Source organism: Psammomys obesus, unplaced genomic scaffold (assembly GCF_907164565.1).
Source record: "Psammomys obesus unplaced genomic scaffold, mPsaObe1.curated_primary_1811, whole genome shotgun sequence".
Classification (NCBI taxonomy): Eukaryota; Metazoa; Chordata; class Mammalia; order Rodentia; family Muridae; genus Psammomys; species Psammomys obesus.
Genome location: NW_026585691.1, coordinates 6,515,446 through 6,543,201, shown reverse-complemented (window position 1 = coordinate 6,543,201; position 27,756 = coordinate 6,515,446). Strand labels below are relative to the sequence as shown.

The window sequence follows — 27,756 nt, the reverse complement described above, 5'->3', positions numbered from 1 at the left end:
GGGCCGTAAGTGAGTCAAATTTTCTCTTTGCTTTCTGATTATTTCTCTACAAGTGGACAGACAGGTATGGAAGACACTGGGAGTCTGCCACCATTGGCCTCATCTGCAGCTCTCTGTGATGACTGGGGTCTGTGTAAAGCAAGTCAAGTAAGTTAGCTGCCTGTGAGCTCAGCTTTTTTCACCTGCTTTGTATCAAGTCCAGTGTCTTTTGAAAAACAGTCCCCTGTCAAAATATTTAAAGCCGTGTGTGTGTGTGTGTGTGTGTGTGTGTGTGTGTGTGTGTGGTTTCTGGTAAAAAGGGAGAAAAAGCTTTCTTAGAATTTACTAGAAGGAAGCCAAGAAAACATATTTTAAGACACACCAAGAGGTCACCTGCCTGGGTGTTCATTTCAGCCTCCATCTGAGCTGAGTATTTATTGCTTTCGTGAGACTCAGCCACTGTCCACACCCTTTATGTTTCTTTCACAGGGATTTTAACTTTTATTTTATTTTGTTGATTTGTGTGAAGGGTAAAGGGACTGGAGCCCCTCAAGATGGGATGACTTGCTCAAAATCCCACCTCCAGCATGGCAGGAAGCCAGGGCAGGAGTTTTCCAGACTTTCCAGAATACCCTTGTCCCCTTTGTTTCCATAATTTGTCAAAGAAATTGACAGTTTCTTTGTCCATGTGTCAGACATCCCTTCCCGCTCTCACAGAGGCCCACCATTAAATGAGTGTCCAAAGCCAAGACACTGATGAAGTAGCAGGACTGACTGACTCCGAAATGAACCTTCTCCTTTAGATTGCTTCTTCAGCTGTCTCAGGCCGCTGCACAGGCATCTCAACAACACATGGTCTACGGCTGCAGCCGAGGCGGGAGTCACGCAAGGAACGAGGCTCAGAATCCCATCCTCTCCTCTCTCTCTCTGTAGTATGTCTCCTTTGGTTCATCTTACCTCCCTCACCCACACTGCAATCACTGGTTCATTCCCAGAGTGAACGGCAACAAAACTGAGGGCACAGAGTCTCACTGGCAGGGCCGTCGGAGTAAATCGGCCATACATTTCAAGGAAATTTAATACAGCATTCTATGTATCTAGGGTTGAAGGAGTGGACCGACCCTGGAGCTCGTGACTGGCTTCCAAGCTCTCTGCCTAGATGTGGAGTTGGAAAGGGCTTGGGAAGGCAAAATCCGGCAGGCACACCCTCTTCACCTCATACTTACTCTTCAGCGGAGCCTATCAAGCAGCTTTGAGAGGGCTGGGCTGAGAACCAGGAAGAGGCCAATCTCATGGACAAAGACAACAGTTAACTACATCACTGAGCAATTTTACTAGCCAAAAGTGAGGTCAGAGCACATGAAGTAGTTCCATCCTACCCATGGTGGGCTTGAGAGACAAGCCATCAGGATCTACCTCAGGTAGGAGATGCTTAAGAAGAAATAGGCCAGTGCCCCTTTCTAGGGAGCGACTGCCCTGACTCGGCCAAACTGAACTTTGCATTTTCAGAAAGACTGAGAACTTTCCCTTCTTCTGTGTGGTTGGCCCATGCATACAGAGTCCAGTAGAAAACTGAGGTTTTGCTCCTCAGGTGCTGTTCACCTTAGATTTTTGTTCTTTTTCCCACTTTGGCTTTGGAACTCATGATTAGGTTAGGCTAGCTGGCCAGGGACCCAGGCATCTGTCTGTCTCTACCCTCCACGCCCCACAGCACGGGGTTGGTAAGTGCATGAAAGCAATCACACCTGGCTTTGCACATGGGATTGAACTCAAGTCCTCATGATTACATCAGTATTCCTTAGGGAATACTCCCCTCCTTAGGGGAGGGGGGGTGCAGTTTCTGAGCAGTTTAAATGTTATGCTGGTAAAATAAGTAAAGCTTTAGAATCCACACGAGAGAGAAGAATTAGAAGTGTGAAAGAAACTGTAGAAGGCCTAGTAGGCTCCTTGTTTCTTAACGTGGAAGCAGCACCCTTCTGAGAGGAGGATTCTGTCAGCTTGCAGCACATCCTGGAGAAGGCTCCTTTGAGACATGAATTTCTGAGGTTGAGAGCCTGTGGCTAAGCTCTTGGGGGGGAAATGTGTCTCACAAAGCCAGTGTTCAAGTCAAGGAATGGCAAGAAAAAAGTTAACTATATCACAGAGCAATTTTACTAGAACCAAAAAGTGAGGTCAGAGCACATGAAGTAGGTCCACCCTACCCATGGTGGGCTTGAGAGACAAGCCATCAGGATCTACCTCAGGTAGGAGATGCTTGGATTGTGGCACACTACCACCACCTAGTGGCTATATGCTGCCATGCAGTCCTTTAAAATCTAAAGCCAATAGGCCCTCCGTGCCAAAGGAGATTATCAGGCCCTATAGCCCTCAACCAGTGACATGATGGATCACCCAATGCAGGTTTTGACAATGCACCATAAATCTGTTACCTTTAGGGATACAGTTCATGTAAACTCACGAGTTTGAGCAACGTGCACTCGTTATACCCATAAAGTCTCACCAACATGACTGCCTAAACTTGAGGAGAGCAATAAGAAATAACGTGGATGGCAGAAAGCCAAAGAGGCTTCAACCATACACAAAAAATTATAAGCAACAGAATGGTGAGAGCCTGAGAAATGATCTTTCCCAGGGAAGTACATGCCAACTAGTTATCCTGTACCAAATGGATAGCCCCGAAACACATAGGAGTAACATTATATAGACTGGGCAGGTTGTATTTAGGAATACATACAGAGAGAGCAAAACAACAATGAAAAACAGAGGCCACATGTTTGAAAGACAGCAAGGAAGGGTGTATGAGATGGTCTAGAGTGAAGAAAGGAAAAATGATGTAGTTATAAGAAATAAAAATTATGCCTGTGTGTGTCCCTGGGGGGGATGTTGTATGCTTAAATGCAGTGTCTGAGGCCAGAAGTGGGCATCAGATCCCCTAGAACCTGGAGTTTACTGGCGATTCTGAGCCACTTGAAGTGGTGCTGGGAACTGAACTCTGGAAGACCAACACATGCTCTTAACTGTTGAGACATCTTTGCAACTCCATGTTGCCTTGTCTTTGAGGCGTGTTTCTGAGTCTTATTTGTGATATCTGCTTACTGTTCTTTGGACATGTCTATTCCTCAGTACTTTCCAGAAAACAATATGGTTACATATCCTGAATTTGACTGTTGGGTATGACTCTTTCTTTTATTCCCTGGGTTAGGAGTGGGGCCCAGGTGTTCAGGAGAAAGCTCATACATGGATTCAAGAGCTGAATGCTAAACATCAGGGAAGCCATTCAATTCAGTTGTTAAACGTAACCATCACTAAAACACGATCATTACTTTTTACAGTGTGCGCTGCTGAGTGTATTGGAGGGCAGCAGCAGGTGGAAGCACTGAACTATTGGTTATTTCTTCCCGACTCTCTCAGCAAGGTGTTGCACTGTGTAGCTTGTAATAGCTTCATGGTGGGGAATTTACACCACAGAAACTGGCAAACCCTAGACTTCGGGGCTTGGTTGACCGCTACTACTTTTGGTGGCTGTCTAAATGGAAAAGTCATAAGGTGACCCCGGTGCAGACTGAATTCGAGAGTGTGTCATAACCGTGGCCATGGAGTTGGGAATAGGGTGGAAAAATGGAAGTTTTCACCCAGAATTTGAAATTTACTAAACAATTCAGCAAAGTTGTTTACATCATCACTAACAAAGATGCGAGGTTCTAAAATGTGTCTCTATTGTCTCGTTTCCTTATTCATGTGTGGAGATGAAACTATCAACCCCAATTCATGTTGAAACTATCTTGCTACTATGTGGCTGGTCTCATTCCTCCATCCAAACCTGGGTATGACTCACCTGAGACCCAGTACTGAAGTCGCCCACCATGCTTTACCCTCATGATTACCAGGCAATGGCCACCCGCCAGGCATCTCTTCCCAAAGTCATAGGCAGGCCAAGCCAAATTACTGTGTTCTAGTTCTCCAAAGGACCTCTGTCTCTGCCACTGTCTGGGACAATCTCTCTCTCTCTCTCTCTCTCTCTCTCTCTCTCTCAACAGGCATCTTTTCTGAACTGCCATGCCTGAGGCATATTCCTTCTCTGACTTTATCCCTCTAGTTGCATTTTCACGGTCTCCACTGCTGCCTTTGTTCAAAACAGCTAACTAAACTAGATACCTGTTGAAGGCATGCCAGGGTGGGAGTGGGGAGGGTGGGTCCCAGTGGCAGGCATATTCTGAGGATGGCTCTAGACGCTGTGTAGGACAAGTCATTAACTGTGTTTAAAGTGGTTGCCAGATTTGAGTTCCTGATTCTAGGTGCATCTTACTCATTAACATATCCACTTCTACTTTTTTGTACACATATGTTACAGGCTTGTTTTCATGGTAGGTGTTCCACAGAGCAATCTTGGGCATCAATCCTCAGGAGCGGTATCCATTCTTCCTTTCTCCCTCCCTCCCTCCCTTCCTGGCAGGGTATTTTTACTGGGCCCTAGGGCTCCCCAGTTAAGCTAGGCTGGCCTTGGGGATTCTTCAGGGACTACAGGCATGTACTACTGGGGACCAAACTTGTGTAGCAAGCACTTCATCAATGGAGACATCTTCCCCAGCCTCAGGTCACAGAAATATGAAGGGCAGATTGAAAAAATAAGCCCTCCACACCCTTCTTAGATCTGTAGTGAAAGTTACTGATGATCAGATCAAGGGAGACACAAGGTCTCAAATGCTGCGTTTCTATATAGGTGGGAAAGTTAGTTTGCTACATCTCCATCTCTATTTTTTTTTTTTTTTGAAATATCAGTGACCTTTCTCATGGGGGTTATTAATGGTTTGACTCAAGCATGTGGGCTGGCTGGACACTGAACTGTAGGTGTGGAAGTGAGGTACTCAGGAGTCTTGCTCTGGGTGAGTGGGTCTCCCCTTCTGCTCGGGGCCGCTTCTTCACGAAGCACAGGCTGCAATACTGATCTGATGTTTGGTCTTTTGACAATTTTCACGTAATGAATTGATTCCTACAGTTCATTAACATACCCACTTCCACTTCTGTGTACACATATGTCTTAATTAGCTGCTCATTGGCTGTTTAATTACAAGAAAACAGCTGACAGCTGCCTCTCGGAATTCTAATGGCAGACGCTTTGGAATGGCTACACATTTGCTTTTTGACAACCAAGATTTATTCATGACTCTGAGTTATTGTGAGTGCTCCTATGCCTGCCCAAAGCATTGCATTTTGCAATTTGACTAAGAACTGGAAATTCAGGAGACTGTACAAGTGGGTTCTATGTCTGCCTTTTATTTCTGGGGCTGAGAAGAGCTGAGTCCCCTAGGTAAAATAGATGCCCTATGTCCCAATTTTATTTATCCTGGGAGCGTTCTTTTGGGGATGTTCAGGAGGGTAAGGATGAGTGTGGGTAGAAAGTAATGAACTTGGATGATAGGGGAGGGAGAGAATTGGTAACCACCAGTTTTGCTCATGGTAAAGAAAGGGCTTCCATAGGTTGAAGTCAGGGAGAGCAAGAGGAAAAGGAAGTGAAAAAATGCAAGTGGGATCAGGGCAGGAACAGCAGTCTCCTGAGCAGTAAGGAAGGAAGAGGGGACTCAGGTTCTTCAGAGGAGAACAAGTGGCCCCATTTGCCCCAGTTAGCTGGTACAGCACCACTCCAGTGCCCAGGCATCTCCCAGGGACACTTTTTTTTTCCGTAGACAATGTCCCACCTCCTCAGGGAACTGTTTGTGCCAGTGAGCTCTGGATGGAAGCTGACCTTACCTCATGTGTCCCGCTTGTAAGTGTGAATGTTGCCAGCACCCGAGCTCCCAAATTCTCAGATCCAGTCCCAGGAAAGGCACACAGCACCCCCAGGAGAACCTTCCAGAAATGTGGTCCTAGGGCAGGGAGGATTCTCCCTACCACACTTCCTGGAACCTAGCATGCCTGTGAGCTGAGGTGGGGCAGTAGCTCCCGAGACACACTAAACAAGTCACTTGTTCTCTGATGCCGGAGACCGAATCAGAGGCACGCTGTCCACCTCATCACCTAACACGGCAAAATGGAGAACTTAGAAGGCCAAAGGCCGAAGCAACAGCTTGTCCTTCCCCAAATCTGACTTTCATTTTAAAAGGCTGAGCCCTGGTCCAGGACTAGGCGTTTTAAAGCATTAAAAATAAAAATAGTGAGCATGAAAACAATGTTGAAAACTATACCGAACCAGATCAGGGATCATAGTGACTTTTTACAATTGAATAACAAAAATAGAATTTATGAGGCGCTATTAGGGCCTGAGGGGAATATTCATCAAGTTTCTTTCCAGCCAAGCACATACAAAGCTCCACATGCTTTGACAATTTCCTCAGAGGGGAGAAAAAAAAAAGTTATTTTGCGAGAATGCTTGTATGAGGAGATAGTTGTAAATTTCCTCGTGATTGGCTGGAACAGGAAGTTCACACAGGACACCATCTCAGCTGTAAACCATTGATGAATCATACATGGTAACGGCATTATGATTTGTGTGCGTATATACACAGGTTATAAGTTTTTTGCTTGTTTATTTGGTTTGTTTTTTGAGAGAGGGTTTCTTTAACCCTACCCCTACTCCTGGCGTTTTTTGAGACAGATTTTTTTCTGTGTAGCCTTGGCTGTCCTGGACACTCTCTGTAGACCAGGCTGGCCTTGAAACTCTCAGAGATCTACCTGCCTCTATCTCCCAAGTGCTGGGATCAAAGGCATGTGCCAAGGTACCTGGCCTGGTTATTTGTATTTTTATAAAGAGCAAAGGGTATTAAATCAGAAACTAATTTACTAACCCCAGTACTAGATTTTACAATAAAATTAAGAACTTACAGGTAGGGGCTTTCTCATTGGAACATTCCTGTCCTTGTAAAGGCCCCAGGCTTGGTTTCCAGCACCCTCATCCAGCAGCTCACAACCAATGCTGACTCTAGCTCCCTGGCTCCAAGGGATCTGGCACCCTTTTCTGACCTCCATGGGTACCCACACTCACATAAATACATATCTTTATGTTCCATTATCAGCTGAGCTGCTGTGCCTCGAGACAAGAGTGGGAAGTGAGAGTGAGTGGTAATTGGACTCTAACCATGAGCACAGTTCTCAGAATATTCCTTTCTTCACTTGGTAGAATGGAGGCTTGGCTTTTAATCTACAGTTCCAAGCATCATTTCTAGGCCTTTCCAACCACTGGTTCCCACTAGCTTGTTATTCTAACAAGTCTTCAACTGGATTTGGTTTCAGGAGTTCAGAAACATCTCTTGACGGAATGGAATCCTTGCACGCTGCTGTCTCACTCTTTCCAAAGAGCAACCAAAGAACATTCATAATGAAAACGATGAACTCTTGGCATAATAGTCCTTGCTCCCTTCCACTGCCCACGGCAAGCGGCATGTATTCCATTCCAACTGGGCTATATGCCCGTCCCTAAACAGTGGATACAGCCAAGGCTGCCTATCACTGGCCATTTTACCTTTGCTGTTCCTCACTGTGCTGAATCCTTAGCCCAAGACGCCCTCCTGGGCCTCTGAAACTCAACGAGGCCTAGATTCCTCTAATGCTATCAGCTGGATATGGGCATCTGTGAGTTTATACACAGTTATTTTTGCCCTGTGCAGGCTTCTCTAGAGCTAGACCACATAACTGAGGGAGGATAAAGTCAGCTATGTTTTTGGATTCCTTATGGTACACGGCCCCAAGGGAGAGTTCTACATTTCTTTTACTATCATGAATGTTGACATGAAAAGTGCCAGTGGACGCAGAAGACAAGACTAGACCATAGATGGTCCAGAAACAGTACCTGCCTACCGTGAGTACTGCCAAGGCATGAAGCAACTTGGGTAGCAGCTAGCTCTTGCTAAGTGCTTGCCTCATACCTGAGCCTCTCCTGAATATTTGATCCATGCCTGTGAGGACCCAGCAAGCAGCTTACTACCCTTACCTCACAGCTTAGGGGGACTGACTGATACTCTAGGTGATGAGGTCACTGCTCAACTTGACAAGTCCCAGGTGGAATTCCAACCCAGGCAGGCAGAGCCTAGGTACTGCACTAGGCCCTGTCTAGATCTCTAAGGGTGAGAGCAGAGGGCAAACTGGGAAGATCCAGACACAAGGGGAGGAATCCTCACATCCACTGTCTTTGCTTACCTGAGCAAATATGATAATCACTTCAGCGATCCCATTCTATGGCTTCTTCATGACTTCATATTGGTGTTTTTTTTTTTTTTTTTTTTTTTAATGTACCGACAAAACAGCTACCTCAGAAAATGACTCTGGTGGCTTGAATGAGAATGGCCCCACAGACTTGGATGTTTGAATACTTAGTCCCCAGTTGGCAGAACTATTTGGGAAGCACTGTCAGAGGCGGTGTGTCACTAGGGGTGGGCCTTGAGGTTTTCTCAACAGACCCCTGCCCTCTACCTCTTGCTTGCAGCTTGAGATGTGAACTCTCAGCGGTCCCTACTGCCATGCCTTCACTCTGCTCTCACATAGTCTAACCCTGTGAAACTGTAAACCCAACTCAATGCTTTTGTCTCCAAGTTGTGTTTGCCATGTTTTATCACAGCAATAGAAAAGTAACTAACACAACAACACAGCCCATTTCCTATCCCCCTCATTACATTACAAATCTGTTTGATATGCAAGGTGGCTTATCCTCCTATGTCTAATTATAATGCCAGAAAATTATTTATGATTCACCATGGTGGGATCGCCTCCACCTGGTTAGAATATAGTAATTAATGACGGTGGCAGGAGTGAGTCTCTTGACTTCACTGTAACTAGGGATAAAATTATTACAGCCAGAAACTCCGAGATAGAGCGGGCACCGTATCCCTCAAAAATGAGCTCATAATATTGTACAACCCTGAATAAACCACACTTGAGTGGCTAAGTGGTGTTCATTGTGGGAGGTCACTTGAGCAGAAGAGCAGAACCACTAATAACTGAAAGCCCCTTCAGCATGGAGGTATCACATGCATAGGGCTTGGAAGGGGGACTAGCTATAAATGAGGTTTCAACTGCCGTCAGCCTTACTGTTGGTATTCATTTTCTCCAAAATAAATACCGGGCCTTAAATGTACACTGTGCATATGTAAATGCATTGGTGCTTAGTCAATTCAGGCTTTACCCAAATACCCTGTAATTAATGAGCCTTCCAAACTGCCAAGGTGTAGCGCACAAGCTACCACCCCCACCACACCCCTGAATTTCCCATTTCCAGTACTACATGTCAGTTCACCCATAGAACCACAGTGGCACGGCTGACAGGCTCAGGAAGCTCAGTGCTGAGCTTTCTTGAGCAGAATGCAAGGACCCATTGGTGGTGGTATAAACACCCAGGTGACACACCACGCACAAAGGTCAGATGTGCTGAGGACCACAACAGAGCAAACGCTGCTGGAGGGGGGAGAGCGGAACTGGGGCTCCTGCCAAGGACATAGCTCTGGGGACACAGAGGCTGAAGTTGACTCAGCACTCCCACAGGTCATCTGCATAGCTTTCTCCTCCCGTGTGTGGGGTCTGCAGAGGTCAGAGGCTGGGAGGCTGGGTGTCTTCCCATGTCTATGTCTCTCTAATCACCTGAGCCAGAGATTCTCACTCAACGTGAAGCTCACTGTCCGGTTAGGGGGGCTGGATGGTGAGCTCTGGGGACCTGCCTGCCTCTGTCCCTGTCAATGTCCGGGCTACAGTGCACACAACCATGCCCAGCCTTTTGTTTTTTAAAACACAGATGCTAGGTCTTCATACTTACACAGCAAGCAGTGCTGTCACCCACTAAGCCTTCTCTCCAGCCCCAAGCATTTCATCTCTAAAAGAATTTATTTCAGAAAGGCCAGGTTAAGGAAGAAAGGGGCAGTTTCTTTCTTTTGTTAAAATCCAGTACCATAAGGCCTTTACCACAGAGATGAATAATTCAAAATTCCCCTCAAGTAACAAGTCCCCCACTTCTGAAAGGTGTACTTTTTTAAAAAAGTACAAAAGGATTTGGTGATGCGCAAAAGTCCCAATCTTTGTACCAGTCAGGTGGTTTGGCAGGCAGAGGGACTTGCCACAAGATTGATGACCCGAGCTTTTAGGACCCACATGGCAGAAAGGGAGAACTGCCTTTGCAAGTCCTCTGACCTCTACACAAATGCCATGGCACCTTCACACCATCTTCCTGCCCCAAGTAAATACATAGACTTAAAAAAAAATCCATCTTCATTAACCTGCAGTCTTGATGATGCATTTTACATATATGCAATGATATTCTGATTAGCAGTGAAAGAAATAATTAAAAAAAATTAGGAGGCTAATCTCCCCCAAATCTCTCAGCCATTACTTATGTCTGCAGGTGATTTTCTATCTTTTGACACCATACATTCTAGTTTTCACTAAAGGAAAACAAACCAAATTCACTGATATTTTCCCCCTCCATCTTAAAAAGCCTCAGGGTTAATTTGGGTCTGGCTGTAACTGTCTCCTACGCCTTGTTGCAGCAATTCTCCCACTCATTTTGTGCTCTTTTAACCCTGTCTCAAGACTCTTCCCAGACAAGCAGAAGAATTCCAATTTTAATCAATGGAAATTTGAATAGCAGTATGGGGGTGTGGTCTTGGACTGCTTAAGACAAGCGTCTCTGCTTTCCACTCTCACAGTTCTAGATACACGGCCCCAGGGTCACACCATACAATTGATCACAACAGCAATAACGAAGATGCTCTTCAGAGTCAGGTGACACTTTTTTGTACTATGGGCTTTTATTTAAAAGCACCTCCTATTCTCGACATAGTCCTAACAGGTGGGAAGGGCAGGTGTCATGGCTACTTTATGGATGAAGCGGGGTCATTAAAAGGCTAAGATGTGTCCCAAACAATTTGGACAAATGACACCAAGAGTTAAAGCTCAGTTCTTCCCATAATTTGGCCAGGTATGTTAACATTGGACACCAACAGAAAAACTAAGTCACATGCATGTGAGACTCATTAGAAATACTTTCTCATAAATCCAGTAACAGGGGCAGTCGGCGGTCCCCGTGTGTGTGCATGCACTCCACCAATGGAGACTGTAACAGGATGTCAGTGTCCTCCCCAGGGAATAGCTCTTATTCCCTGGAGACAGCTCCTCACCCTGAACTCGGCACTCACCTGCAGCTGAGCAAGCTGGCTATTAAGCTCCTGGTTTCTCTTCCCCAGAAAGCTGGGGTAATAGGCATCAGTGGCCATTCCTGGACTTTGCACATGGGCATCAGGGATTTGAACTCAGGTCCTCGGTCTTGAACATGGGATGCTATTAACCCACTGAGCCATCACCTCCCCAGCCCCAGAGGTATCACATCAGTGCAATCAATTCTGGTCCCTTGCTCTTTAATTCTCCTGACATTTTGAAGGAAGGGGTAAAGTATATGTAACTGCAGTAATTATAATTTAACAACGCAGTGCTAACCGCACCCTGTCATCATCACTCAGAATCTCAAGGAGCTGAATTTTTACGCAGACTGGAAGTAAAAAATAGAAATCGCGAAGATGCCCTGTAACATGAATAGAAACAACAACAACAATTAAAATAGCTTACCTTGCAGCCTTCACACGTAATGACACCATAATGGATTCCTGACGATTTGTCTCCACAGATCTTGCATGGAATAATTTCAATTTGAGCTGCAACAGAAGCATGCAACCAGTTAATTACATTTTCTTTTAAACACCTTATAAAAGCATTCCCCGATCAGCATTTGTATAGTGAAAACTAATAACCTGCTAAACATTATCCTGCATTAACTATTCATTGCTGAACTGTGAGGGTCCCCCTAGAGCCCTGGACTAAATTATGGCTGCTCGTTATATAATAGCTTTCGGGTTATTAAAATGGGTCATTTGAGAAGGTGTTTAAGAGCCCACAAGAAGACTGGAATCAGCATTTCAAAGGCTTCCAGAACTGGAGAGTTCGCAGTTTAGGCCTCAGAGCAGAGCAGATACTAAAATGTGTCCCCTCCCACCCCACCTCATTTTCCATCATTATTTTTAAAAGGTCATAAATCTGTCTTGGCTGAGCATGTGGCTCTTGACTGGTAGAGAAAAATACAGCCCCGAAAAGTCAGGTCTACTCAGGAAAATGATTCAATTCAAAATATTAATAAGTTACGTATGATGGGAAGGGCTCCTCACTCATCTTTTAAAAGAATTAATGTAGTTGCCATGTGTTCAAAATTAGTTCATCTCTGAACAGCCAAAACCTTTCAACCATAAAGTTAATATCCTGCCTGAATTTAATAATGATGAATTTTGCCAAACAGGAGAGCTTGCTTCTAAACTTTTTTTAATGATGGAAATTGATTTTTTTTCTTTTTTTTTTTGTGCAGCATGCATGTACTTTTGTGTAATTGATTATTTAAAGCTGCTTGCCTCTGGAAAACCAAATGATTAAGATATCATACCAAAGTTCTAAGTCCTGGGCAGGCATATCTCTAAATAAACACACTGTATTTCCAGTAGAGTTAGAAAAAGCAGAATTGAAAGCTGAAATATACAGAATGGAACACATAGGGAAAAAAAAACCCCACATTTAACTCATCTCTTAAATAAGATTTATATGTGAAATCATGGAGACCAAAGCTGATCTGCAATGATGGTGATGAGCCCCTGCTTACTTAGAATGTTCTGTTGTGCTACATTTTCAAAAGTTTTCACCACTGGATATCGGCATAGCACACCAAGTTGTACACGCAGACCAAATAACAAATGCCCTAGTCAATTTCATTTTATGCCGCTTATAGGTAGCTTTATGCTGCCCAAAAAAACAATGGTCCACACATTCTGTTGTGTGATGTATGCAACACACATACACACACCACACACACACACCACAGTCTACTCTCTTCTAATGAAATACATCCAGGGATACTTTCTGTAACTACTGACTGTGGCTATGACATGACATCATTGCATAAGGTCCAAAACCGCAGCTTGCTAACTCGCAAGAAGATGAACACAAGTGTTGTGGTGACTTCCAGCTATTCTAGGAGGGTCCTTTCCTATGTATTTTTCACCCCTGTATCCCATATTTGTTCATCCAAGATTTAGTTGTGTATGTGTGGGGGGGTATGTGCATGTGGCAGCAGTGCCTACAGAGGCCAGAAGGGGGCGTCAGGTTCCCTGTACCTGGAGTTTGTCCACCATAGGTGCCAGGAACCCAACTCAGGTCCTTCTAGAAGAGCAGCAAGCACCCTTAAACACTGAGGCATCTCTCCTGCCCAGATTTAGGGACTGTTCAAAATCTCACTCAAATTCTTTTATGTCATGTGGAGGTCTTCTGCCTCATAATGGTGCTACTAAAACTTAGAATGTTTATAGTTGTCTTAATAAAAAGCCTATTTCCAACCTTGCCTTGCTTGACCTCCTTGAGGAATATATCACAAGGCCTCATGTTGAGTGTCCCTCTCAGTATCTTCATTAGAGTCACGGGAAAGGTGGTCTGCGGCACCGGGCAGTTGTGCTAACAGCTTTCAGACAAGTGGCAGAGTGAAAGGCATCTAAACAGTGTTATCAGCCCACAGTTCCAACCTGGCTTTTCCCATATGCATGGACCAGTCTATAACGAGAACTGGCTGCCACCACCCTGACCTATGAGGAAGAGAATAATTACAAGACACCACTCAGTCCACCTCTTAAACAGAATTTATCTGTGAAATAAAGACAACCAGTCAGGAGCTGCCTTCTGCCCTTCTTCCACTTCAGGCTGTCACTGAAATGACTTAAGCAGGCCTCGTTAGGCCCCACAGTGTGGATCACCATCAAGATTACTTGAGGCAAACCGAGCACCATTCATCTTCAACCTGGGCCTTTCAAGAATCTTCTTCAGGGCATAGGGGTTCAGTGAGGGGGAACTCCTTCCTAAGGTAGAGAGCACTTAAGTGAGTGAGACCCTGACTAAACCTTTGGACTCCACATGCATGCATGCACATGTACAGCCACACAGAGGCAAAACAAGAAAACCACCTTGCGTCTGCCTTAATGATGGGAGGTATGTGTATCATTTCTGTATAAGAATCCGAAGGCCGTGGTCAGGCTATCTAGGGACACTAAGTAACACTACCCAAATCAAGCAGGGATGTGAATTCTGCTGCTGGGCTCTGGGGGTGGAGCAGGAATTAAAACTGAAAGTGGGAGTCCAGAGAGTACTCAGAATGCTTTCAAATGGCCCCAGTAACACTTTGAATTATATACAGGGAGGCCTGGCTGTCTGCTCATGATAGGGGGAGGGGCTAGAAGTATCATCCCTGCCTTAACACCATCACCTAGGAATGGCTCATGGCAGCAATTAATGCGCAGCACAGCCTCAGGCATCTGGTATTTCAGGGTCAGGGCTGGGGGCTTGAGTCAGGCTTCAGTGCCCTTGGTCTGCAGCCTTGCATAAGTTCAGGTCTTTCAGATCTCAAGGCTATCCAAACCCAAGCTGATTGCACAAGTTTACACAGAGGCCACAAAGCTAAGAATGAATGGGCTCACATGGAGTTGCTCATCTGTCCACGACCTTTGTTCCCCACGTGATGTGTTTAGGCCCCGTGGGCAGCATGGGCTAAAGAGGCAGAGTTAGAACAAGCTTCTCCAGGAACCTCACAGGTGAGGACCGAAGGCACTCTGCAGAGCAAAGTTGGATTACACTGCTCTGCTGGCTGACCCCACAGGGCTGTCTTAGCTCAGAAGATAATTTCAGCTCCAAGTGCTCTTTGGGAGATGACGAAAATGCACCTGTTCCTACTGCAAGCCCTCTGAATGTCATCTGATCACACTCGTTGACATTCTCACGGCAAACATTTGCGACCAGGAGCAAGGCACTTAACTCGTCTCTCCATTCAACTCCCCTAGCACGCAGAAGCCCACCCCAGCCCTGCTTGCTTTCAGTTGACACACAAATGAATCCCAGAGAAGAAAAATCACAGTCAGTGCCTCCCAGATATTTCAAAAGAATGGCCACAAATTTAAGTTTCCATTTCAACAAGAATGATAAAAAATCCCTCAACGAGGAAACATGCTCTTCTCCAAAGAACACTGTCAGCATAAATGGTGTGTCTTAGCCCCTGTATGTTCTACACATAGCTAGCATCCAGAGGTCGATCTCTGTCAGACACCACCGTGGTTGGCACTCACAAGTACACACCCTAATCCAGAGCACATGTGTATTCCTCCCAGGCAATCGTATCAAGCAGATGTGGCTGTACAGTCCCTGACTGGCTTCCCAGGGAACAATCTTGCTATGAAAACTTCTCACTTGCCCACACTGTTTTTTTCTTCCATTCCTACTGTCTACGTAATTTGTTCTCATGCACGCTTAGCAATTCAGCAGGGTCTCCACACTTGCAGGGGCAGATCTCTGGAGCTGATAAGTGACAGGAGGAAGCCTGGGAATGCCAGCATGCCAGTTAAGCACAAGGCCCTTGAGCTGGGTGGTCAGTTAGCACTGTTTGCTTTCTGTTTCTAATCTACAGGAGAGGCAGCCATCAGTTCCTCCTGCTTAACAACACATGTAGCTCTGGGGCCTGCAAAGTGGCTCAGAGGAAAAGGCCTTGGACACCGAACCTGATGACTTGGAGTTCAGTCCCTAAGACCCATACGGTAAAAGGAGAGGACTGACTCCTGCATGTTGTCCTCTGACCTCCATATATGTGTTGTGGGACATTCGTGCCTACACACACACAAAATAATAACAATTTCTCATCATACTGCCCTGCCAAGCTAAACCATCTGAACAACAAACACCAGTGAGCTTGCACTTGGTACAAAGTGCAAGAGATACCACCATGCTACAGGAACCCAAGTCAGTAGCCCTTCCTGGGAATTACCTACCTAGCACATGGCTATAAACTATCATTCATATTTTGGGCTTTCCTGCTCTATTTTGCAGAATTCCAGGTAGAATGTTTGACCCTCCAGTGACTCCCCTCAGGTTTACCGATTCTTAAGCCTAGGCACATTAGTTAACCACCCTGACCCCAGCTTCCTAGCCGAAGATTTGTATGGACAGTGGCGGCTCTGAGCTGTTTCCATGTGTTGTTTTCTACATGCGCCCAACTCAGGCGCACACCGCATGGTTCTTACACTTCACATTTGATAACTACTAGTTGGCATTATTAGTGCTGCTGTTGATAAGGAGCCCTGTCTTAGAGTGGGATAAAACTCTTTCCTCCCGAGTCCAAGCTCTTCGCGAAGGGGGGATAGAGAAAAGCTGCTTATTTTCTAAGGACCGTGAAAGGCAGTTGACGCTGGCAGCCGCAGCAGCACCACACACACCGGCACCTAGCTGCGGCAACGGTATATGTCACTAACAGCAGTGGGCTGCAGGTAGTTTTTCTGTTGGTGCATAGGAAAAAATGAGAGCCAGTGCATGCCAATCATTTTTCATTGTGGGCCATTTGCACATCATGTGTCCTCCGTGTTTGTGTGGGTACACACGTATACATGCTTGCATGTGCTTGCAGAGGCTAGAGATTGATGATGGGTGTCTACCTCCCTGGCTCTCAACCATATTTTTTGATATCTGGGTTTTCACTGGATCTGGAATAGACCAGTATGGCTAGACATGGGCTCCCCTGTCTCTCTCTCCCTGCCCCACCTTGTTTTTCACAAATGTGGGTGCTGCAAGCACTTTACCAACTGAGCAGTCTCCTCAGCACCCACACTCTCTTGAATTTAGGGTGACTTCTGGCTTGCTGGGAAAATGTCTAGGAGCCAAACCATGGGTGCAACTGTAATATTATATCTGTCACACACGTGGATGTCAATCAATGTTGCTTATGTTGCGGAAAAAAAAAATCAGCAAAGATCTGCCTGAAAAAGAAACTCTCATTTGCACAAATCTGTTGAGGGGTTTTGCTTTTTTTTTTTTTTTTTTTTTCCTTCCTGGAAGGCTGAGTGTGTGGAGGAAAATTTCCTTGTCCTGTTACATATTTCTCTAATATTTGAATTTTCGTTTTACAACCAGCATGTATTACTTTTGTAAGCAGAAAACCCAATAAAGATTAAAAAGAAAAACCCTAAGGCGTTTGATTTTATTTTTAGTCAAATGGCTGAGTCCTTTGTGGATTAGTCATTTTATTTTATCCCCAGTTTAAAACTGCTGGGGTATTAAAGTCTCCTGCATGGCGGTGCACAGCAGCTTGGCCTGTGTGTCAAGCCTCTGAGTTGCCTGGAATGCCTTTGGAAACTCCAGGCTTCTGCAATCTTGGCCCCCTCTGGTTGTCAGGGCCTGCAAAATTGGTTGTGCGGGTTGCGCCCTGCCTAGGGGAGTCCAGCAGAGAAAGGAGGGTCCAGGCTTCCACTGAACCTGTGAGTCCTGCTGAGGAAGCCTCTTCTGATTGGTTCACTCAGATGAGGTCATTTTCTTGTTTAAAGGGGTGGCGCCCCCATCCACAGCACTACAACTTACTAAGGTGCTTGGCATAGGTGTAGTACAGGGAAGGGTCAGGAGCCCAGTGGTCACTATTTTGTCCTTCTTGCCTTGGAAGGACTGACTCCCCCCCCCCCTTTAATATCTATGATGGGAGACAGCAGCCTGTCACACTGGACCTGTGACTTGGAATACAGTGTGGCTCTGTTCTCTGGCCCCTCCCCCACACGTGCCATGGTCCAGCTGCACACTCCGAAAACTCATCATCAACTTGTTTTGCCATTGTGTCTACTAAATATATACTGCTCAGAATGCTAGCTTTCCCCTAGAAGATAGTCTTTTCTTCCCTTGATTTTAGATTCTTTCATGACAGTGCTAAAATCATTGCCACACATCACCAAAACAATTAGACCCCTAATTAGAAGAGTCCTACCCCTCAATACCCCTTCCATAAGCAGCCTCGTCGTCATTTTCCAGCAGGCCAGCTAATGACAACTGAGAGTTACAGACCTCTGCGCGGGTTTTCAAAGTTTTTGACCTCATTAGCTTGTTTTGATATCCGCGTGCACAGCATCCTTGAAAGAGGCAACTTTTTAGCATTCCCATTCTACAGAAGGGAAGGAAAGCCTCGGGAGGGTCACATGAACTCTCCTTCATGTTTAAATAACCTGGAGCTTAATGTGCAGGCAGACAGACAGACACACAAAGACCCACGGTATTTCTTTCCTACCCTGGTTTATTATAGATGTCGTGGACTCGTTACTAGCGGTCTACCTGCTGGTCTCAAGAACAAATGAGACCAGGGAGAAAACTGGAGAGCTATCCAGCCAAGGTGGTACCAGCCCTGCCAACCTGTCCTCGGACACCTGACTCCCTGGGTGGCCTCAGGTAAGTCTAAAGCCTCTACTTCCTCCACCTATAAAACGGGAATCCCTCTTACCTCCCAGGCAGTGGTGGTAAATGAATGCCCTTGACCCTCTTTGAAGATGAAAAAAACCTATATAAACAGGAAGCTTTGGGAAGCTTGGCATATCATTGTTGGCAAGAACCAGGACGCCATGCCCTCACTGCCCACAACGGGTCCACCACAAAGAATCAAAGTACACGGTGCTATAATTTGTACCTATGAGCTAGACATACACTTTAAGCCCTTTGTTTATTGAGGACTGATGGGCATTGCTACCGTAGTCTCAGCCTAAAAGAAAAAGGCCCTTAAGATGGAAAAGACACAGCAAAGTCACTGAGCCACACTTTTTAAGCAGGGCTACACCACTCGCTTGGGAACACCATTGATGCCATGATGTCCCCTTGGTAAACATAGTTCATGTTCATGTGATACTTAGATATCCTAAGATTCAGTCTTAAGTTATTTTTAAGCTGACTCAAATGATGGGCCTCTCAAATAATGTAGCTGCCCCTCTCCAGCTACATCATTTAAAGCAACAAAGGCCTATACTTCTTTGTGCCCTTGTCCTTGAAGACCTCAAATATACCAACTGTGTGTGTGTGTATGTATGCATGTATTTATGTATGTATGTATTTGTGAATGTGTGTTGCTAGAGAGCAAACCCAGGGCCTAGTGGTGTAAACCCAGGGCCTTGTGGTGCATGACAGGCAAGCACTCTGTGATAGACCTATACTGGTCCATGAAGTCACTTCTTTAAAACATCATATTGATTCAGGTTTCTCCTAGCAGCTTTTAAAAATATTTTTTCCAACACATAATTCTAACACATAATTGTAAATACCCAATAAACGCACACAAACATAGGCAGAGTCACAGACAGATACATGTTGACATATCTCTGCCTCAAATGCATAAAGATTGCAAACTGTAATTAAAACTGAGCACAACTGAACATTTGGAACTTGTACTATTTTGTGTGTAATTTAGATGGAAGAAGAGTTAAAACAGTAGGCCAGGATGTCCCAGAATGAATTCAGAGAAAGCTGAGCTAGTTAGGTGTGCAGGAAGTCTCTGAAGAATAAGGAAGCCCAGCCCATCTTCTCATGTGGCTTTCTGTGAAGATATAGGTAGTCCTGACAATGGGGACAGAGCATTAATCCCCTGTAATATTTCCATCCCAACCAGATTAAGCTTTCCTTAGAAAACCCGACTCACATTCCCTGATGCATCTGTGTCTTTGCTAAAAGCCAAATCCAGATGAGCCTGCTCATCCCCAGACAGGGACATTCTATCCAATGAGAATGGAATTGCATTTGCCATGGAGGGGAGTGCTGGAGGGCTTTTTTAGGGATTTTTAGATCCAAGTCTCTCCAGAATTCTCCAACTACACAGTCATACACAAAATGTCTAAATTTAAAGTAACCGACTCTTTCACCTCTTTTGGTAACACCCTAGTAACCAACTAAACTTGGAGCAACATGACTTGACCAGCAAGAAGATGATGCTTCCTAACATGTCAGTCAGCTCTTAAACTGGGCCAGAGGCAGAGTAACTCCCCCCCCCAACCCCAGTGCTGAAAAGAGGATGTCACTAAGAGAGCAGATATAAGTCCTTTTCTCTTCTTGTTTCCCCAAATCTTATTCCTCTCATCCACAGAAAGCATCTGTGGCCAGGGATCTGTGGGGTTAATTGAAATTAGAGGCTAAGAGAAAGGTCACTAGACATTCTGCCAAAACTCCCAATTGGAATAAGCTTCTTCAAAGATTTTTTTAACGAACTAGAAGATTCTAGAATCAAATAGATCAATAGAAATATGTTTCCAATATGTGGTTCTTGAAAACTTTCTAGGATTCCAGGATGAGGAACATTAAGAAAACTCCTGCTGAATCTTTTAGTGTGGGTTAACTAATTTTTTTTCATTGGGAAAAATAATCCATTTTATTTACTAGTTAGACTATGCACAATGGAGTTTCCAGATAGCCGCCTTTTAAATGGCACTAGATACAAAGTGTCATCTGTCTCAAAAGTTGCATCTGATCTTTTTGAGATCACCCAAGTACCCCTCCACTTCCACCAAGAACATTCATACCACATTTAGGTTAAGTCTTCTTTCCAGCCAAGGACAGAGGGCCAGCTTCTGGCTGCTGTCATTCAGAATCTGCTTTTTCACAATAGCAGAGAACAGTGTCCTCGCTGACTAAACCCAATCTGGAAATCTTATCTAGTTTCTGCTCAACCAGATCCCTCAGAATTAATCTTACTGTGTTCTATGATACATTCTCACCTAATACAGCACAGTTCTCACACCCAAGCAAAACCCCTCCACTTTCCAGCTCCCGCTTCATCTAGTCAGCAAGCTAGATCCATTTCATAATCGTGGTATTTCCATTTGGAAGCTTCTTAAACAATGGCCGCATATAATGCTATGAAAAGAACATACCAGATGATTCACCTTCACAAGCAAACAGGGGGAAAAAAAAATCTGTGGACACAGAATTGGGTTTAACAATAACTGGATTGTTTGTTTAAGACTATTTGCTCTATGGGTTTCTAAGTGTGGCCCTGGTGTCCTTGGCACATGGCAGCAGAGTGCACGGAGTACATAATTCTGAACAGCCTGTCTGCTTCACGGCACTGCCAAAGAGGCCAGAGTCCCCTGCCTCACAAGCCAACCATTGATTGCTAATCCTAGCTGCCCACGTTCCATGACCTCCTCTCACCAAAACCACACGGATGAAGTAAGATGTGTGGAACTGGGTCAAAGTCACCAGAATTCAGGTTAAGCCACTCAAGTGTACCCGGCAAAAAAGCCGGCTGTTTCTTTCCGTGACCCTGAGTGGTTTTGGAAGAGCAGTGGCTTCTCCTTGCACAGCAGATGATGTCAGTTAGGAAACATGCTCCAACCAAACAAACCCTGGGTCCATGACGAAAAGTCGGAAAGAACATGTAACTTTAAACGTTGAAAATGCATTACCTCCCCCTGCATCAAGCCACAGGAGACTAGAAAGACAACATTCAACACTTACATAGTCATGGAACACAGAACCACGAGAGCTAAACTTTGAAGGCCCACAGATTGTGAAGGGGTGAGGGTGAAGAAGAGGACTATTCAAGGCTTGTATTCCAACTCCACACTGTCTCCCTATAATTCCTAGGGGAATGTGTGATAGAGAAAGGTCATTGTCACCAAAGAAGATGTCACAAGGTCATCTTCTTCTTTTGTTAAAACTCACAAGCAAGGATGTAGGCCTGCTAGAAGCAGAGCTGTAGGTTTTAAGCTTTGTAGGATCAGGGGCTGGTGATGTGGTTTGGCAGGCAGGGTGTTTGACTAGCATACATGAAGCCCTGGGTTCCATCCCCAGCACTGCATAAAATGGGTGTGGTGACACATCCTTGTAAGCCTAGCACTTGGGAGGTAGAGGCAGGGGGATCGTGAGTTCAAGGTTATTTTCCATTACATAGCAAGTTCAAGGCCAGCTGGGCTATATACGACTCTGTCTCAATAAAAAAAAAAAAAAGATTGTAAGATCATAAAGGATGAATGGCTAAACTCTTGGATGACAAATTTCATCAGTTTTCCAGTATATCCAACTTCTAAGACTCAGTAAATAACATCTGAACACTAGATCTGACAAATTCAAATACGTAAATAGACTGTATCTCTCGATTACAACCCAGTAGTGACTTTCCCTCCCATCCTATTTTGAAACAGATATTGTCTCACTATACAGACTTGCCTGGCCTGGAGCTCACTACTAGAGATGAGGCTGATTTCAGACTCATAGCAATCTGCCTGCCTTTGTTTCCCCAGTGTTGAGATTAAAGGCATGCATCAATAGTATTTCTTAAATATTCTCCCTTACTGTGCATTTTTAAAGACAATCAGTATGTCCAAACATGAGAATAATAAGGAGAGTGATAGAGGAATCTCCCTCTATCCCATCTCTGAATGCATGCTCTGAAAACTTGGACTGAGAGACAGTTCCACACTGTTAACTGTAAACCACAAACTCAAGGGGAGGATGGATAGTAATATTCTCCAAAAGCTCAAGTCCAGTTGTTTCTTTCACTATTCCTGGGGGGCTGGCTATTTCTTAGCTGGTGGGGGGGGGTAGGTTCTGGTGGGACATGAGGGAAAGAATGCTCCGGACTAGGCTGAGAGACTGTCGGAATCATTTTAAGAAGTGCCGGCTCTCTGCTCCTTCCTGTTCTAGAAACAGGCGCTTCTTTTCATGCAGTGCCAGCCTCATCCCTTAGACACGACAGTGAAGGTTAGAGTGAATGGCTTTGGCTGTATTGGACCCCTGGTTACCAGGGCCGCCTGCATCTCAGGCAAAGAGGAGATGGTTGCCATCAATGAGCCCTTCATCTACTCAACTGCATGGTCTACATGTTCCAGTATGACTCTATCCACAGCAAGTTCAACGGCACAGTCGAGGCTGAGAACGGGAAGCCTGTCATCAACGCAAGCCCATTGCCATCTTCCAGGAGCGAGATCCCACCAACATCAAATGGGGTGATGCTGGTGCCGAGTATGCTGTGGAGTCTACTGGTGTCTTCACCACCATGGAGAAGGCCTGGGCCCACTTGAAGGGTGGGGCCCAAAGGGTTATCATCTCTGCCCCTTCCGCCTATGCCCCCATGTTTGTGATGGGTGTGACCCATGAGAAGTGTGACGACTCACTGAAGATTGTCAGCAATGCTTCCTGCACCACCAACTGCTTAGCCCCCCTAGCCAAGGTCATCCATGACAACTAAGGCATCGTAGAAGGACTCATGACCACAGTCCATGCCATCACTCCTACCCAGAAGACTGCGGATGGCCCCTCTGGAAAGCTGTGGCGTGATGGCCGTGGGGCTGCCCAGAACATCATCCCCGCATCCACTGGTGCTGCCAAGGCTGTGGGCAAGGTCATCCCAGAGCTGAACGGGAAGCTCATTGGCATGGCCTTCCATGTTCCTACCCCCTACATGTCTGTCGTGGATCTGACATGCCTATTGGAGAAACCTGCCAAGTATGATGACATCAAGAAGGTGGTGAAGCAGGCATCTGAGGGCCCACTAAAGGGCATCCTGGGCTACACTGAGGACCAGCTTGTCTCCTGCGACTTCAACAGTAACTCCACTCTTCCACCTTTGATGCTGGGGCTGGCGTTGCCCTCAATGACAACTTTGTAAAGCTCATGTCCTGGTATGACAATGGATTCTGCTACAGCAGCAGGGTGGTGGACCTCATGGCCTACATGGCCTCCAAGGAGTAAGAAGCCCTGGACCACCCACCCCAGCAAGGACCCGAGAACAAGAGAGAGGCTGCTGAGGAGTGCCCGTCCCAACTCAGCCCCTGACACTGAGCATCTCCCTCACAGTTTCCATCCCAGAACCCCAGAATAGCGGGAGGGGCCCAGGAAGCCCTACTCTCTTGAACACCATCAATAAAGCTCACTACACACACACACGAAAAAGAAGTGCCAACATCTGAGCATGAATCCACATACCATAGTAATGTATAAATGTCATTTTTCTAGCAAAAAGAACTGTATATCTTGGAGTTTTGCCTTGAAGCTGTGAGTGTGTGCGTGCACAGAATACTGTCTTACAGAAGGTACTCCCTTTGCCTTCGAAGACAATCCTTTCAGATGGCACTCTGGTCATCCTGCCCACATGCCTGTCAACTTTCGAATACTGGGCCATGTGGGTGTCGGTCATCGAAGGTGGAGTGACTGTGACAGATTCACTCAGCAGTGACTTCTAGTTTGCAGTGGAAGTGTGCCATCCACACACTTTGGTACTTGAGGATGGCAAGGGTCGGAATCTGCTTTACTACTCACCGCAGCACTTTCCACACATCTGATCACCCACGGCTGCGATGGGTACTGTGTACCGCCACAGCTGAAGTTAAGGACAGCAAGTCTCTGAGTGCCGGCGGCGGCGGCTGCCATCTTGTTTCACTCCACATACCTCATGAATGCATGCTCCATCTACCACAAGCGTGCAACCATGCATCTGCTCACTACACACTCACACAGCACAGGCGCACCACCCATACACACACCTGTACACACACCCTTACACGGAAACCAGATAGCTGTAAGTCTCATTACCCCAGGCTGGGCAGCAGTGCCAGGGATATGAACTGGGCACAAAGAACCCACTAAGACAGTTCACCTTGTCTCACTAGCTTCCCTCCAGATGAAACTCCAGCTTTCCCGAGTGTAAACAAGAGATAAAAGTGGAAGTTATTTTTAGAGGAGAAGAAGATAAAGCGTTGAGACCTAAATTCACAAACTCTACAGCCTGGGGTCGAGTCTCTGTCCTGTCTCTTCCTAGCCATTCGAACCTGAGCCCTTCATTAAGCCCTATGCATTTCCTTGTGGTTAAAACTATGTCTGCCTCATTATTATGGACTATACAGGCGAAGGAAGAGTCCTGTAGCATCCTGGTCTGGCACATAGCAGGTGCTCAGTGAGCAGTGGCTGTGATCATTCTTGCTTGGCTGTTAAGGATGCTAGATATGGCAGATGGGGCTGCAGCTGGAATGGGCACAGCTTGGGAAAAATGGCAAGGGATAAGTCATCATTTCTTTCTGTGTTTAGCGGCTTCATTGTAATTGCATAGACCTATCCTGAGAAATAACCCTCAACAGGCATAGAAAGCATCAAAAGATAGCAGCGTTTCTTTCTAGGGCGAGGCCGCAGCACGGGTGGCACCCCAGAGAAGTGCTGAGGGTGGAGGAAGTAGGGGTGAGGCCCCAAACACTGCACAATGTGGTCAAGAGGGGGAAAGACTGATGTGCAGGGTAGGAGGCACCCACGGGGCCCCGGGGACCTGAGAACCATTTACCAGATGCTTGGGCTAGAGAGCAGCCATCTTCCCCCAGGACTTGGCCTCCACTCCTGTCTTTAGCGCTACAGCTTTGGACTGGATGGGCAGCTGGATCCTGTCCCTGGATGTGATGATGTTACCAAGTGAGCTGAGGTCTTATCTCCCTAACCGCAGGGATGTCTTTGTGGTGAGCTCTAGGAGGTGACATCTAGCAAGGGAAAGGGGCATGGAAGAGTGGAAGGAGAAAAAAGAATATGTCCAATTTCATTGTCCTTTTTTTTTAATTTTTTTTTTCTTTTCTTAGAGAGGAAATACTTTGAGATAGTCTCTTCGAGCCTGGAGGTCAAAGTTCTGACAGAGGACACCGTGGAGCTAGAATGGTGTTTCTACATAACCAGGCCCTCTTGTCTTGCCTACCTTTTCCCTTTGTGCACATGTATTTCTATGTGCCTGTGGAGGGCAGAGGACAGCGTTGATGGCTGTTCCTCTGGGATGGCCTGTTCACCTTGGGTTTTTGTTTGTTTGATTTGGTTTTGTTTTGTTTGTTTTTGTTTTGGGTCTCTCTGTGCTATCTGCTGCTCCTACAATGGGGATTAAAAAACAAAGTGTCCCCATGCCTGGCTTTTAAAGTGTGAATTCTGGGGATCGAGTTCAGCTTCTCATCCTTCCAAGGCAAGCATGCCGATGGCTCCATCCCCAGAGCCTCCGCTCACCCTGCTTACAAAATACTTTCTGCTATCAGTGGCTGCCCTTATTGCTGCATCCCACTGTGGAGAGAGACCTGGGGCAATGCAAGGCCAAGGTAGTGTCGACGGAAAGAAAGGGAATACTTCGTGCGTCCTTCAGAAGTTAACGATCGCACATGAGAGCGCCACACCAGGATTCTGCTCAGACTTTTGTCTCTTTGAGGTTCTGCCCCAAGCTTTAAATCAGTAGAGAGAGCATCCACTTGTAGGCCACATTAGTGATGTAGGCCCATCCCTCACTGTTGCACATTTTTTTTTTCCCAAAACAAACCCAATGACCCCACAGAGCATCCTGGGGTCTCAAGCTGCTTTCCACCAGCCCACAAATGTCTCCAATGATTTGGTAAAGGCCTGCCAGTGCAGCCCCACAGTAGCATGAGCCTCCGGACCACAGCCTTTCCTCTTAGATGCTGAGGGGCCAACAACCCGGTGTGGTGGCCACGAGCAGACCCGACTTCCAGGAAAACAAATACAACTACTCACAGTGCCGTGCCCTGGTTATTCACTGTTATTCAAAGAGACCCAAGACCATCACCACAAACAATTCTCAGAAACGGAGTTCAAGAAGGGGTTAATGCCCAGAAAAGCACAACCATCTGAATGAGTGTATACATGTCCAAATTTAAATTTACGTACTTTCCAAATATGTAACCTTTGGTACACTAGCTTTAAATTTCAGTCATGCCTCTAGTGGTCTCGCCAATCACAACAAGTGTGGATATCACCTACTCTGAATGAAAAGTCATTTAAAACAGCCCAGATGTCAAAGTAGAAGAGATGTTTGTGGGGCAAAGGGCATATACATAGGGACTGAAGAAAAAAGGGGGGGGATAACAGAGGGCAACGGGGATGAACATGTTTAAAAAAATATACTTATGTGTATGAAGCTGTTAAATAAGAAAAGGAAACTTTTTAGAAAAGAAAAAAGTACCACTTGAAATATGTTACAAGGAGAAAGTATAAACCATCCCCGGCCTCCAAATGAGATACCAATATTTGGACTGAAGCCAATGTTTCGTTCCTGGGATCAGCTTTTTGAGGGATCAGTTTGACAGAGGCAAACTGATGGCTTCGCTTTGGAACTCTGCAGGATTGGTAGCAAAGCCATCAGTTCACCAGAGAAACACTTGTCCATTGCAGACACTTCCTGAGAGTGGATCCCTGTTCCCCAGGAAGATCCGCCTTTCCCACCGGGGTCTATCGAAGTAAAGACTGCTAAACTCTTGGGCAGGGCAGTCCTTTCAGAGCCAACCTTTTTTCCCCTCTCTTTGCTCATTCTTGACTTTTGCACACTGCTAATTAATCTTAAATGTACCTCCCCCGCCACACAGGGTTTTAGGTAACCCGGGCGGGCTTCGAATTTGCTATACAGCCAAAGATAATTTTGAAGTCCTGGTCCCTAACCTCTAACTTGACCTCCTGCACTTCCATATTACATGTGCCATCATGCCTGCTTTACGCAGTACTGGGCAATCAGACCTGGGTTGTCATGTTAGGCAGCCGCTGTGCTAACTGAGCTCCAGCTCTGCACGCTTACAAATACTCCCTGAGAATGGCTCTCAAACTTTGGGGCCCAGGGCCAAACACCTTTGCTTCTAAAGATGTGGTGGGAGGAGGAGCTACAGCAATGATTTTTTTCAATGAATTTAAAATGTGGGGTTTTTACAATGTATCGTTCCAGTAGTTTCCCTTAAAGGGACTTAAAGGCAGCAGTTGAGAGGTAGAGAACCACTTTTTGAAGGCAGCGAGCATTTTGCCTTAGGCTAATCTGAATAAGGGGGTCAATAGTTTGTGGAAGCCTTGGCACCACCAGATACCAGAGCTCCTAACCCATCTCCTAACCTGACAGGTAGCGGCTATTTCCATCACTGTTATGATTCCACAGCCTGCTTTTTGTTCAATTGTAGAAATAACAACAACTACATAACAAATGTGGAGCAAGGATTCATTAAC

The 27,756-nt window shown here is 45.8% G+C and overlaps 1 protein-coding gene and 1 pseudogene across 1 annotated transcript in view; one reads left to right on the top strand and one right to left on the bottom strand.

Annotated features, from left to right (window-relative positions):
* Rora (RAR related orphan receptor A) overlaps window positions 1-27,756 on the bottom strand; it is a 119,130-nt gene that overhangs the window by 27,550 nt on the left and 63,824 nt on the right. Inside the window, exon 2 of the mRNA XM_055597907.1 lies at window positions 11,518-11,603. The gene's annotated coding sequence lies outside the window, so the exon portion shown is untranslated. The remainder of the gene's footprint in view (window positions 1-11,517; window positions 11,604-27,756) is intronic.
* LOC129669642 (glyceraldehyde-3-phosphate dehydrogenase-like) lies at window positions 22,564-23,496 on the top strand (annotated as a pseudogene).